This window comes from Carya illinoinensis, chromosome 8, assembly GCF_018687715.1.
Source record: "Carya illinoinensis cultivar Pawnee chromosome 8, C.illinoinensisPawnee_v1, whole genome shotgun sequence".
NCBI lineage: Eukaryota > Viridiplantae > Streptophyta > Magnoliopsida > Fagales > Juglandaceae > Carya > Carya illinoinensis.
The window spans coordinates 32,400,428-32,415,884 of NC_056759.1; positions in this window are offsets into that span (position 1 = coordinate 32,400,428).

Below are 15,457 nucleotides of genomic sequence, written 5' to 3' on the forward strand. Positions count from 1 at the left end.
CTCAGCCTTCTTCGCTCACTCAGCCTCAAGCCCTCTAGCGACCAGCTCCACGTCCTTCCAGCCAATATGGATGCCAACGGCAATGGCATCGTCAAGTTCGACAAACTCATCCAAGCCATCTTGCTAGATATGAACACCAAATTCCCTATTTGGCTAATAAATGGCGCGCAACATTAGCAAGCATGAACAAAAAGAAGAAATTCACAAAAAGCAAAACGCAATGAAATAGAAAATGGTGAACAAAATATTTTGGATCTGCTATGTAGAGAAGAGAAGGGAAGAGAAAAATGAAAAAAGGGAAAATAGCCTTTATATACTGCATGCAGAGAATTCTTTCATTAAGTTTTGCCATCACCTCTTCCTACCAAAATCATCTTGCAACAACCACCATAAATTAAATTCCTTAGTAGTTGTCCACCACTAGTATAGCCACCCTCATTACCAAAATCAAAGCTGGATCTAAGCCCCCAAGCAAGACAAAAGGCCAAGCTTTTTTAAGTTTGCTATGCAGAGAAGAGAAGAGAAGAGGCTAGACGCCGCCGTTAGATTCCTCCGTTTACAGATCTACTTCTCTTCCTTTAGCGTAGTGTTGCTCAAGCTGGACGCCACCGTTTACAGATCTGCTATCGCCACTGCTGCTACTGGTGCTGGGCAGGTCGAGGCTTGGGGATGCCTCACCTTTTTAGCTTGAGATCTTCTCCTCCTTTGATCCCAAGACTACTTCTCTCTCTTCCTCTCCCATGGTCTGTACATCTTTGAATGATTTGAACCAATTTATGTTTCTGGAAGCATGGATAACAACCGTGGCTTTAAAGTCGGGTCATTCGGGTTTGATCCAGTTTGCTTTTGTTTGGGTTGAGTCGGTTCATGTTGGCTCCTTGAATAAGATCCATTGGGGTCGGGTCGGGTTCAAAACTAACTTTACAATGCTAGGTTGCACGCCTAAATTCTATATACAGTCGTATGAAGTGCAAGTTTCATACGCTTGTTTCAAAAAATGTGGAATGCATTAGTAAAAAATAATTTTTTTTACGTAGATCTAAATTTACCATTTTCTTAAAAAGAGTGGACCAACATATAATTGAAAATATCATCACATATTGACGTTAAGACTAAATGTCTTTATCAATGTATACCACATCAAAGACCAAATAACTCTGAATGTCAATGAGACTCACTACTGTTTGGGTGCTGAGCTCATTTTAGTCTATCTCAAACCAATCAATTATGTGACTCCTTAATTTTTCAACTTTTTACAAAAAGTTAAAACATATTTCAATTTATTTCATTCATTCAAGCACATCTCAATAGACTCACAAAGCTCACTATTATTAACACATTAACTCATATCATCTAAAATCACCTTAACATCCAATCGCAAGCTAAAAGGGCACAGCGTGCTTTAAGAGTTGTAAGTCACGTCACACTGTACAAAATATTTTCAAATTACTTACCTTATTGGGGTCTTGATATTGTCTAATAAAAATAAAAATTCTATATTATTCTTCTTCCCCCACTAAGGTAAAAAATTATTTTTACACATTTTTTGTTCCAATATTTTTTAATTCGAATTTTCCAAAAATATTAAATATTATCAAATAACCTAAGTTTATTCTTTCTCATATTTATTTAATTCAAAATCTTCTAATTAAATTGGAAAATTTATCATCGATAAACTATTAATAATTGAATAAATTTATCAATAAGTAAAATTTTATTGATAATTGAAGAAGAGAGACTCTGGAACTCGGTAGCGTGTTAAACTCATTTTAACACCATCCAATACAAAACTACCACGTCATAGGTTTGTGAAAAAAAAATATGTGTTTGCCTCACACAATCTTATTCTTTCCTCCCATCCCGTCCTCCCAAACAACCCCTCCCAACCCTGCGCACTTATATAATTTTTTTCTCCCCTCTCCCTCTTGCTTTCTCTCCGCCTTCTCTCTCTCTCTCTCTCTCTCTCTCTCTCTCTCTCTCAAGCCTCAGTCTCTCTCTCCTCAAGTAGATCCGCATGTATGCAAATGGAAGTGGATCCCACAACACAATGTTCTTGGTCACAGTAGTGATGGCAATGATGACGTTTCGCGCCAGGGTTGGATCCTTTGATTTGTGTTTACAGAGTAAGTACGTGGTGGGGGGAAAGGGAAGGGGAGGTAACATTGTGTGAGGCAGGCATGTAAATTTTTTTTCATGAACCTATGATGTGCCATTTTTGTATTGGACAGTGTAGAAAGGAGTTTCACACTACCCTGTTTGATGTTTATCTCATTGAAAAATTCAAAAATTATTTATAATTAAAGGACAGCTTCGTATCAATGGAGGTAGAGCTTGTTCAAGTGGCTTAGGCACGAGGTAGAAATAGTTTCATTTCATCTTATTTCATTTTCAAATATAACTGAAATATAAATATTTTTCAATTTGAAATCTTCAAATTTTTTCATCTAATCATTATAATATTTTCAAATTTCTATGTTGGAGGTATTTTTGTAGGGGACCTAAGGCCCACGGGGGCCAACTCAAGCCCAACAACAAGCAGGTTCCCTGTATTTCAGATAACCTGAAGCGGTCTGACCCAAATCCGCAGGAGCCTCCTAGTGGCTCGGGAAGAACTTGAAACCTATATAAATTGGGTATAACTATCTAAGCCAAGATGGAAAGTTACAACGGAAGCCCGGGAATCCAAGTCAGAGGAAGAAGAATGAAGCATGCCATGAAAAAATGATCGGACTCAAGGTAGCATCAAGAGATCATGCCACATTAAATTAGTTTACCAGATAATCATGCCGCATTAATGACTGAACTATGAGGGCCATGCCGTATTAAAGATGGTATGGCGGAGGTAGCTGTAGGAGGATTTCCCTTCCTCCAAACCCGCAGGGCATGGCCATCTGACCCTCTGGGCTGGGTATATAAGATCTCTAGACCTTCAGGTAAAAGGATCGGCTTACTCTCTAATCAAATCTTCCTGTTAAAAACTCTACATTCACCCTCTTCTCTTACTCTTTAGTAAGCCATTACTGACTTAAGCATCGGAGGCTACCTAGGCCACCTCAGGCCACTCCTCCCGATCCTTTCTCTGTTGCTACAGGTCGTAAGCAAAAGACCTAAACTGCTAAGAGCCCGGCACTAAATGCGGCATATTTCAAAAATAATATAATTTTTATTTTGAAATTTGAAAAAGTTGATTTTTTTTTATATATAGAAATTTGAAAAATTTGTAAAATTTGAAGTCTTCATTGAATTAGCCATCAAATTCCCTATAAAAATAAAATATTATTATCTTTTATTCTTTATTTTTCTTTATTAATTTTTTATTTTTAAATACTTTTTATTTTTATTTTCATAATCTCCAACAGCCTCCAACAATAATATGCATTTCCATCAATTAAATCCAACAATCTATAAAATTAGCATCTCTAGTTGATAGTTTTTGTAGATGTTAACAAAAACATTATTATGCACATTCACAACCCATATGCAGTCAGCTAGAGAAATAGTTTTGGATGCACACTCATTTTGTATGCATCCAGAAAGCACCTACTAGCTTTGGACATTCACAATGCTAATGTTCACTATCTACCAATATTTCCATATAATGTTTATGCACATTCACAATTCCATATACATAAACCACATGATCACACCAAATAACCTCAGCATATAGATGAACCTAGATAGTATACCAAAAAAAGAAGGAATTCCACCAACATATAATGGCCCAAAATGATCAATAGATCACTCCAATATATACAGTCCCAACTACAGCATATAGTTTTGACAAACATATGGCAATCTTAACAGAACAAGTGCAGTCCCTATAGCAGCATCTCTACTTTAAATTTTACTCTATTAGTACCTAGTCTAGTTTTTGCTACACACACCTACAACAGCATGTAGTTGCTAACCACAGTCATAAACACCCATATTTAAAGTCCAAAATAAAAAAAAATCACAAAATAACATAAAGAATAGTCGTTAGCAGCAACTGGTTCGTGATACTGCACATGTGGCTAGGTTACTCTATGGTGGTTCTCAATCTCAATTGGGGTCGAGTGATCCTGGCTCGAGAACAGTGAGGCCTAGTGGTTTACACCTGAGAGGTGAGTGACAGAGGGTTGTCGGCATGGAGATGAGAAGGAACCCATCTATGGGGCTGGATGTTGTCGTGACAGAGGGTCTTGTGAGAGAGATTAGGAATTGATGCATGGGATTAAAGGGAGAGGGAGAGGGGGACGTGGGGCTTATTCTGTGGTGGTTGATGGTTGAGATGTGGAGACTAGGTACTGGTTTCCTTATGCAGCAGCCTATGTCTTTATGGAGGCTGCCGGACTTCGCATACGGGAGGTTCATGGTGGAAAAGCTTGTGCAACTACACATATGTGTGATGTTTTATATATGCAGTATTGAATACCTTAGGGAAGTGAAACAAAAATAGCATGCATGCTACGCGGTTATAGCAATTGGTAGCGGTTATGAATTTTAATAAGAAGATAACTCTAAAATTATAATCCTAGTGGAAAGAGGCTTGTATGACTCAGGATTATAGAGAAATGGGTAGTTGTGTCTTCACCATTGGGGGCTAAGGTTGTGAGGAAGAAACTGCTGTGAAGTGTGATCTTTATCTATATATATGCGCGTAGCTGGAAACCTTAACGAAAGAAAAGGAAGAAATCAACATGCATGGAGTTATGCGCGGGTCACGCAATGCTTTTGGGCTTTAGCTCATGAGCTTTGAATCTAGGGTCCATTTCCAAAATGTTAGGGTCCCCACATCTTGGTTAGTGAATGGTCTTAACAAAGTTGGTTAGAGCAGTCCAAATAATATCTTTGGTTTGTTCATACTTTCATGGGTCGAGTATTAAATAAATTACTAATGGGCCTAGTATTAAATAAATTTTCCATGGGCCTCATCTCAAATTCTAAACTAACCCAACTTGCTTTATAAGTTTTTCAAGACAATTACCAAGCAAACAGATTCCACTTGGTGGATAAAATATTAAATGGCTTTAACCTAATTATCAAACCCAATAAAAATTAATATTTTCATCATAATAGGATTTTGGATCCATGGCCTATTACAATTACTCAATAGATCTGAAATAGGCTTCCCATAACTATTGATCTAAAACAAATTATAGTTCGCTGGCTTGGGCTTGGGTGTTACAAATGTGTTTAAATTGTTTAAAGTTTATAATTTTTGGTTCCTTTGTTCCTTATAATTCCGTTTTTATTTTAATTCTGGAATTTGATCTTTATGTTTTGTTTGTTTACTAGGATTTCCTAGGCTCCTTGAATGGGTTTCAATTGTTTCTTCCTGAATCGTTATGTTCTTATAGTATTTTATTTCATCCACATTTTAAATTGTTGGAATGAAGAATTATTGTATTTTTTGAACCATCTCTCAAGCTATGAAGATTATGGATCTAATTTAAAGGTCCAGTTTATCGTAGGGCTGAAAATCAACTGAGTTCAACTCGGCATTCGAAAATCTAACTCCAAGTATGACTTTGTTGGAGTTCAAATCAGAACTTCGACTCCAACTTAGACTTACATGGGCTCTAATTCAATTTTGACTCTGATCTATTGGATTGGAGTTGGAGCGAAGTTGGATTTGAATTTTCTTTTTTGCTTCATATTTAATCTATTTTTAAACAAAACTTTACATATAATTGATTAATTTTTTTGTGGGCTTTCAAGTTTCATGTTTACTAAAAACATTACAAAAAGAAAAGAAACAGATTATAGATATGAAAAATATATATATAACTACAAATATTTCATATGCTAAGCAAACTTGAAAACAAAATTAGGCTATCTTAATATACTATTATTCATAATTTTATATTAGAGCCTCACACTTCCAAATCAATTCAAAACAATATAGTGATTGTTCAACCATCTAGCCAAGGTCATAGCTAACACTCAAGGCCCTAAATAAATGCTAAAAGGTAAGAGCAACCATGGGCCATCATAGTCTAATGACAATGTCCATCATCTAATCATTCACTGCTAAATAAATCACAAATAGGAAACACAACCAGCCACTCAAATACAAGTAAAATATTTGATTAAAATCTAGTTACAATGTTATATACTACTATATTAGAATCTAAATAATAAATTAATAGTCTTACAATATATAGTTACATGACTCACTTTTTGCAAGTCAAGTTTCATCTACCCTAATATATGTAATATATATGATAGTGATACTAAGATGTGTAATGTGTACATGTAATTAATTATGGAAAAGCTATGCCCACAAAAAAGTTTTTCCAAAACCCTTCACCGACTGACTTGGCTCCTGTCAGGTGGATTTAAAAAAAATAGCAAACTGAAAATTGAAAATCTCCCTCATCTCCTTATCTCCACCTACGAACCCTGAAAATCAAAAATCTCCAATCTCCCTCATCTCCACCTACAAACCCGAAAATCTCCCTCATCTCCTTGAAAATCTCAAGCACATCTCCCTGAACCACACGACCCCTCATCTTTCTCATCTCCTTGAACCTCACATAACCTCATCTTCCATAGAAGCACATGAACCCATCTCCTTGAACCACAAATCCTCACTCGTGGCCTCCATCTCCTCAAGCCATCTCATCTCCCTCTCGGCATCCTCTCAACATTTCATCCTAAACTACAAACCCTCACACTAATCCTTAGCCAAAACCCTATGCTTCCAAAGCCCATTGCCCTGCACCCGCCACCCTAAACCCACGCTTGCCTCAATCCCTCTCCCCCTTCTAATTTTAAACCCCCCAAACCCTCCATCTCCCTAAGCCCAAACCCTCAATCATGCTGAGCCTATCACTTGCCTCTATCCCGATTAGGAGAGCTCCATTTACAACAACAAAGTCTCTGTTGTTACTCAGTACGCTTCGCTGCTTGTCTCCAATTTTCACTTCTCTATTTTATGTTTTCTTGCCTGATTTTTGCTTAGCCCATCTAATTTTTTGCCATTATTGACGGGTTATAAATTGTAATTATTAACTATTTGAGTTACCATTGTTGTAAATGTTTTCTGTAGTGATTTAAGGTTATTGATTTAGCATTATTGTAATAATAAATATGCTTAATTTGAAAAAGAAATTAAAGGACAGCTTGGGTTGGTACATTGTTTGAAACTCAGACAGAAAATGCAAGAACATGTGAAATCAAATGTAGTAAGAACATGAGTTTTGCGATCATCCATTGAAAGTTTGAAACTCTTGGTTTAATTAATTATTTACGCAATTGGGAATTTAATTTGATATTTTTTTCCTTTTTAATCTGCTCAAGCTAGGTGAGTTGACATATAGATTACATAATATATAGTAAGAGACAAATGGATGAGGTCGTGGATTCAAGATTCATTAAGCCCATGTTTGTTTAACTAATTATCAAGATCCATCTTTGAGCAACTAACAAAAGAAGTATAATGTGAGTGTGTGTGTGTGTAGCTAGATATATTGGTCATATTCAAATGGCATAAGTAGTTGGGTTTTATTATTCTAAAGTGGCAGTGGGTAAATCTGAAATTGTGGTGGGTAATCTGAAAGTGTGTTGATCTGTTGTGGGTTTACTTGCTTTTCTCAGATTTCTTTTTATATCAATTGCTTGATTTTGGTGTTGAGAGAGTAGTAAAGAATATTAGGGGTAATCAAACAGAATATTATTAACATTTGTGGATGCCCTTATTTATGATACGATGATAGGAATGTGGCTATGCTTTTATGAAGAAATATTAGAATACATGCTTACTTTATAGTATGTTATGGAGGTGATGTTGGGTTATAGTGTGATCTTGTTTGTTAATATGTGTTGGTAATTTCAGTTTGCTAATATGTACTGGCCATTTTCTAGGTTGGGCATCCTTGTGAATATTTTTGTTGGTATGACCCGGAAAAACCGACATATTGCCAAAAGACAATCAACCGATTAAATGGAAATTTTTGTTGTTGGAATTTATATGTATTGATCTGAGAGTATGGGCACATAGGTTGAAAGTATTTTTATGTTTTGGATAGTTCTGAGATGTACTTTAATATTGAAATGTAATGGATGGACATTTTTATTTTTTGGGCATTTCTTGTTGTAAATTTGTAAATATTTTGTTTTTGAGAATGGATGGACAGTTTCAGATTTTTGTATATCTCCACATGGCAATTTCAGCTTCAGTTTTTACAGGATACCTTGTAAACTTATTTTGGTTGTGAATTTGTAAATTTTTTTCTTTTGAGAATGAATGGGTAGTTTCAGATTTTTGTATATCTTCACATGACAATTCCAGCCCAGCTTCAGTTTTTACAATATACCTTGTAAACTCATTCTGGTTATGAATTTGTAAATATTTCGCTTTTAATAATGAATGGACAGTTTCAGATTTTTGTATATCTTCACGTGTCAGTTTCAACTTCAGGTTTTATAGGATACCTTGTAAACGCATTCTATCACAAAATTGTGCATAACAAGATATTGCACTAATTCCATTAGTATAAAAATGCATTATAGGAAATTGCACTAAGCCTATAGCAAGAAGTAGCTTTACATGTTTGAATATTACATTACAATAACTTAATGGACCAAAACACCACCACATACTCCAATAATTTCCACCAAAACTACACTCCAATAATTTTCACCAAAACATACTCCAATAATTGTGTCCAAATACAGTCATTTCCACCAAAACATTCTTGCTAATCACCACCATTTATACTTATCTTGATAATCATCCTAATCCGAGAGATGCAATTGAGATGGTTGGACATAATGAAAAATTACTTAGTAAGAACGACAATAAAAGATTAAAAAACAATATCAGTGTCTCACGTTGACACTACCTGCAATGGAGGAGCAATCGCTCCAATACCCAAATAATTTGTTGTGTATACTAGCCCGTGTGTATACTATAGGTATAAAAAAATGTTGTGTCAAACCAACAAAATGTAATATCATAACGTGTCCAAGCAGTAGTACAAAGTTGATTTTTTATATTTCTGTGAAGGTTTACCTGTAAAGGAGCAACAAGTGTTCCAATTCCCAAATAATTTGTTGTGCATACTTGTCTGTGTGTATACTAGATTTATATACAAAACATGGAGAGAATGTGACTCCTTCCCCCTCCCTCTCTCGTAAAAAATCAAAGGCTCTAGATCTAATTTTCTCTGGAGGGAGAGCAGGCCTCGGCTTCCTCCTCCTCCTCCCTCTCCTTCACTCCTTCCTCCAATCACCCATCTTGTTTATCAAGGTTTCTTTTACTTAGTTTTATTTTGATTTCTTCAAGACTGAAAAAGACAAATCTATAGGTTTCCGACAGATCTATAGGTTTCTAGCAACTCTCGAGAGACAGGCACGGCTCAAGCAGATTCATAGGCTAAAAATTGTTTGCAGAAAAGTGGTGGTTTTGTAAAAATCACCACGCGTGGTTCTCACGCACCATCTATGTACATCTACGCGTGGTCCTCATGCACCACCCCTTCCAGCAGCTCTTCTCGACACTCACATCAGATCACCAGACTCACCACCACCAGACCTTTCAAATCTAACCTTTGTGGTTGAAAAGAGACAAGTGCATTGCCTTCTCAGGCTGTCCTAGATTCTGAAATCTACCAGACTTGATTCAAACTATAATATGTCTTTTTTTGCATATATCTTACTGCTTTCCTTTTTTGTTTCTTTATTTTTAATTGAAGTAAAAAAAGAGTTCATCTCTCGAAGTTCGTCTGTAGAGGTTGAGTCATCTCTTTCTATGAAGGATGAGATTGAGTCTCTCTTTGGACAGAGTCTTGTCTCTTCGACGTTTGTTTATAGAGAGTATCAACAATAGTGAAGACCACCAAACCAGTCACAAAAGGAAATACTGTACTAGTGGAGACCTAAATGCATGATTTTTGTTTATGATGTCATGTTTGATATGAGGACATCACAAAATATATCCGATCATCAATGTAAGCTTCTTTGATGAATGAATAATGACTATTTCCCCTCAAAAAAATTTTATACACAAAACTTCGTCACATGATATGTAGTACTCAAAGTTAAAACTCTATGGACAGCTCGTTTGATATATGCAAGGGTGTAATGGGTCCAATTTTGGACATATTTTAGAACCAAATCGGTATATGCTAGTTTTGAGATATAAAGAACCGATACCGCATCGATTACACTTCTAAACATGTGCTTTTGGTTGTACCAATTTAAGTCCCGCTCTATCTAGTTTTTTCACTTTTTTTTATATAGTATATATAATATAATTATTATAGTATATAATTATATAGTGATTTAGTATTAGTATAACTATTAATACAATAGACTATAGTGATATAGGATTTTAAAATTTAATATTATATTAATTAGTAATTTATCATATAATAAAAAGTTATTTTATATAATTATATATAATATAAAAAATAATATATATAAAAAATTAAAATATATATATGAACTCGTCTGATTCGGTTCAGTGCTAGAAGAAGGAAAATCAGAACCAGATTGATTTGAATTAATTTAAAAATAAAAATAAAATCGGTATTGATCGAACCAAATCCGGTACTTAACCAAACCCACTGGCTGATTTATTTCTTTTTCCATCTGTATATGGGTACTGCAAGTTCTCGATCTCTGCGTCGATTCTCGTTTAGGCAGTTTATATTTTAATACAAAATATTGATAAGACTTATCTTTCTAAGCAGACTGCATATATATATATACAAAAATATTTTACAAAGTCTGTTTTAGAAACGTGTATGAAGGGTCCTTAATTTCCCTCACGGAGGGCAAGCTGCTGGAGGGATTTTATTAGGAATACTAGTGGGTTATGCTATGAAATTGCAATTCATGCAACAAACATATATATGAGACAAATACGTACGTATTGTATACTAATATTAGAATATTGAGTATTAATGCTAATCATCATTCTAATTCTTATCATTCTCTCATTATTTCATAATGTGGTATTAGATAATTGGAAATTATTTATTATATTTCATTTGTGAACCTATTATCTAATACCACATCTTGAAATGAAGAGAAAATGATAAAAAAAATAGACGATAAATAGATTTGTTCTTATAATATTATATATATGCATGCATGTCATTTTGGATTCTTATATCCCATAATGTCTGCCACACAGACATGTAGTCAGCAATATCCCATGGCACACCTATGTTAGCACCACAGACATGCCACAGGCATGCCATCGCCCCTACCATGGCACGCCCAAGACAGCCCAGTAGGTATGCCATGGCCCTAACCATGACATGCCCTTGACACACGGCAACACTTAATAGGCATGCCAAGGGCCCAATCATGATAGCCCTTGGCCTGGCCATTAGCATGCCAAGGCCATGACAAGACATGCCCAAAACTCATAGTAGTAACAAGGCTAGTGACATGCCCCATCAAGCATGCCATCCAGCGCACGGCTCCAGGCCGTGCCTTACAGCACCAATGCCTAGGCCACTTGCTTGGGCCATGCAAGGTCGTGCCTTGACATAACCAGTGACCGGTGCAAAATTGCAAGTGCACAGTATCGTAGTTTTATAGTAAAGTAATAAGAAGAGTATCGTCCTCAGGGATTGGTACCTTACTCTTGCCAAATACCAAAATTATACTAATTTCAATTTTATCTAGATGAATCGCTAAGGTTTTTGTAGTTGCAAATAAAACTAGATCAACTCAAAGAGAAATAAGCAAAGGAAATAAAACTGATGTTTGAAGATCAAATTCAATGGGGAAGAAAACTTCTAGGAAATCGATTTCACCTAATTCTTCACTATGCTTTTCTCATCCAGCTAATTTAACTTAAACCTCTTTTGTCTATTAGCAAATCTCTAATTCATCCAAAAACCTCTTTCGATAGTCAATTGGAATTGACTCTTGGTTATCAATTCACACAAGAATATGCAAATTCAATAATCAAGAACGCAATAAGATCAATGATTTAATGACTACATAGGTTCATACAAGTCTTTCGATTTCTATACTTACCTATGCTGAAATATCCAAGATCTACCCTATGATTCCCTCTTTCGATAGCAAATCACAAGATTACTTATCATCTAATCAATGGCCAGTTAATTAGAAGCAATAAATTCAGAATAAATCAGATAAACAAAGAGAGAATTGCATTAAATTAGCATAGACAATCAAGCATAGTTCAGAAATAGGTTACATCGTTTTCCTAGAATGAAGAAAATTTAGCTCATGCTAGAAATGGAATTCAACATAAACGAATTCACCATAATTGTTCTAAGAAGATGGGAAGAAGAAAATAAACACTGAAAAATCCTCCTTGCAGGCTCAACTCGTCGTCAAAAGCTCAAGGGAACGATTCAATGCTTTTCACTAGTCCGTGCTCGTGTATGATTCCAACGTACGTGCAATAATTGGAATTCCGTCTCCAAAACAAATGAATTGAATCCTTCTAGCTGTGTTTTTCTGTCCCAAAGAGTGTTCTCCCGTCAAAACTCGCGGCCCTAGAGTGAAAAATTGCTTTTATATGGTGTCACGGCGGAAAACCTAAAATCTATCAAAATACGATGTTCGCTCGAGCGGGGTGTCGAGCGTGCATCGAGCGTCCGACTCTGTCTGATTTCGCTCGAGCATCCTATCGAGCGCACATCGAGCGTTCGACTCTGCCTGATTTCACTCGAGCGGCCAATGTCTCCGCTCGAGCGATCTTCGTTTTTCAGCAACCCGCTCGAGCTCCCTGTCGAGCGGCAGTCGAGCGTTTGAATCTGCCTGAATTCGCTCAAGCGGCCAAAAGCCTCCGCTCGAGCGAACTTGTAAAATCTGCAATATGAAATTTTTGCAAGTCATCAAATACCCCCAAACTTACAACTTTGTTTGTCCTCAAACAAAAAGAAAAATAAATGATAGTTTAGGCAATATCGACTCGACCCGAAAGAGAAGTATCATCACTCACCAAGCTTTTATGAATTTAGATTTCATCTCTAGTATCTTACTCTTTTAACATCAAAGATGGCAGGAAAATCAATCAAAAATTTTGCAGTTTGTCAAGCAAGAGTTAGGCGTTTACTTCAACCTAAAGCTAAGACCTTGAGTGTGTGTGTGATATAGTCAATTTAACCTCAAACCACCTGCAAACTCAGATAAAAGTAGAACAACCAAAATCAAAAGAATTCTCTTAAAACTTAACCCCATAAGTCCAATTTTCAGAAATCCTCTCCACTAATGTAGTCAACACCAAAATCAAAGATCAAAAGGTCTTTATTAAGGTTGTAATGATAGGCCACAGGGTGAGGGTTAAGAAAGAACTGGATATGGGAAATTAAATCAAATTGGGAAAATACTTAGTGAAAAGAACATTAAAAGAGAAACTCACATGATTCAAATCATAGCTCTTTCTTGGCAATATGCTCATACTTGTGGCATTATTATTGTTGTAATCACTGATGCAATACCAACAATTCTCTTGACAAAATTTGAGGTAATTCACATTCCGCTTGGCGACTTCTTTTTCTTTTTTTTTTTTTTTTTTTTTTTTTAAAACAGTCACTTCCTTTCTTCTTCTTCTTTTTCTTTGATCAAACAGAGCAAACATAATACGGTTCATCATGAAACCAATTTTCTCTTTTAAATGTAACTCTCCACCAAAGTATTTTCTCAAACTATCATCGGTAGATTCATTGTTTTTCAGGCTTAGAGCGGGCATGGTTTATGTAGTTCAAAGAATTAATAAAGGCTCATGAAGGCTCAAGGGGGTTGACTATGGAAACACACCATGTAATGATGGCATGACATTTAGGACGGCTGGGAAAGCTTTTTGGTTATGCCAAAGAAATGCCTAGATCATTTCTCTGATATTTGGTCTCAACTAGGATTTCGCCTCAAGGACCCATCAACGGATTCTAGAGCAAAGCAAAATCGAACCTCCCTCTTTCAGTTAATTCAACTTCTTCTCTTCATAAGCAAAATGGAATAAGAGAAAGACGACTATGTGCTCAATTGTGTTCAAGGTCAAAGATTTAAACCATAGTACCCACAAAACTTCACTTGACATAAAAGAAATTTTTGAAAATTTTTCTCAAAACCATCTTCAATCACAAATTTCAGAGTCATAGAGAATTCAATCTTACTCCAATGCATGCTTGGTAAGAGAATCAAACAACCCATCAACAACCCAAGACTTAGAAAACAAGAGGATCAAATGATTATAAGAGTTTACACCCCCAAACTTAAACTAAACAATGTCCTCATTGTGATGCAAAAGTAAAAAGGATTGAATAAATAAATGAACTTCCCTAGTTTCATGGTGAATCTTCCGTAGATTAGAATTTTTCAGCTCTTTATTCTTGCTCAATAAACCTGCATCAAAAACCAATTTATTAAAACTTAAATAAATAAAGATAATAAAATAAATGAAAGAAAGAAAGATAGATCTATGGGTTGCCTCCCATAAGCGCTTGTTTTAAAGTCTACAGCTAAACTTTTCAATGATCATCAATTAGGATCTCCAAGAGGAATAAATGCATAGTTCCTCTCTATTTGCTCTCCATAGTAGTGCTTCAATCTTTGACCATTAACTCTGAAAATATTCCCTGCCTTGTCCTTCAAATCTACTGCTCCAAAATAAAAAACCTCATGAATTGTATAAGGACCCGTCCATCTTGATTTTAACTTTCCTGGGAAGAGCTTGAGTCGTGAATTGAAGAGTAAAACTTGTTGTCCTGGAGCAAACTCTCGCCTAAGAATCTGTTTGTCATGCCACTTCTTCGTCCTTTCTTTATAGATCTTTGCATTCTCATATGCATCATTCCGGAACTCTTCCATTTCATTCAATTGAAGAAGTCGCCTTTCACCTGCTGCCTTCAAATCAAAGTTAAACTTTTTCACAGCCCAATAAGCTCTATGCTCCAACTCTACAGGAAGATGACATGCCTTTCCAAACACTAATCGGTATGGAGACATCCCGATAGGTGTTTTAAAGGCTATACGGTATGCCCACAAAGCATCATCAAGCTTCTTTGCCCAATCCTTTCTATTGATTTTGACTGTCTTCTCAAGGATGTTCTTGATCTCTCTATTTGAAATTTCAGCTTGACCATTAGTTTGAGGATGGTAAGCAAGTGCTATCTTGTGCTTCACACCATATTTAGATAGAAGATTCTCAAATAACTTGTTGCAAAAGTGAGTCCCTTCATCACTAATAATAGCTCGTAGAGTGCCAAATCTTGTGAATATGTTCTTGTGCAGAAATTTGAGCACTACCTTTGCATCATTTGTTGTTGTAGCAATTGTTTCCACCCATTTTGACACATAGTCAACTGCTAGCAAGATATAAGCAAAACCAAAAGAAGGAGGAAAAGGCCCCATAAAATCTATTCCCCAAACATCAAACAACTCAACTTCTAAGATACCTTTCAATGGTAACTCATGACGCCTTGAAATATTTCCCATACGTTGGCACCGGTCACAAGTTTTCACCAAAGTGTAACTATCA